Consider the following 313-nt stretch of genomic DNA (forward strand, 5'->3'; position numbering starts at 1 on the left):
GTGCCAGCTACTCCAGGGGCCAAGGCAGGAGAATCACTCAAGGAGTTTGATGTTACAGTGAGCTATAATGGCGCCTCTGCACTCTAGCCCAGGCAGTGAGTGAGACACTGCCCCCCTCCAAAAAAAACCAAGAGACTGACATTTGGATGAGAGTTGCACACAATACTTTTTCCTTCTACTTTTTGCATTTTCTCATTTTTATTGGCAATGAAGTATTTCAATCATGAGGGAAAACATCCAAATGGACAATTTTGTGAAGATACAAATGAGCTAAGAACCTGTTCCCCTTGCTTTTTCTTTTTTTCTCCCAGTC

Source organism: Otolemur garnettii, unplaced genomic scaffold, assembly GCF_000181295.1.
Source record: "Otolemur garnettii isolate 467f Iridium unplaced genomic scaffold, OtoGar3 scaffold00082, whole genome shotgun sequence".
NCBI classification, from domain to species: domain Eukaryota; kingdom Metazoa; phylum Chordata; class Mammalia; order Primates; family Galagidae; genus Otolemur; species Otolemur garnettii.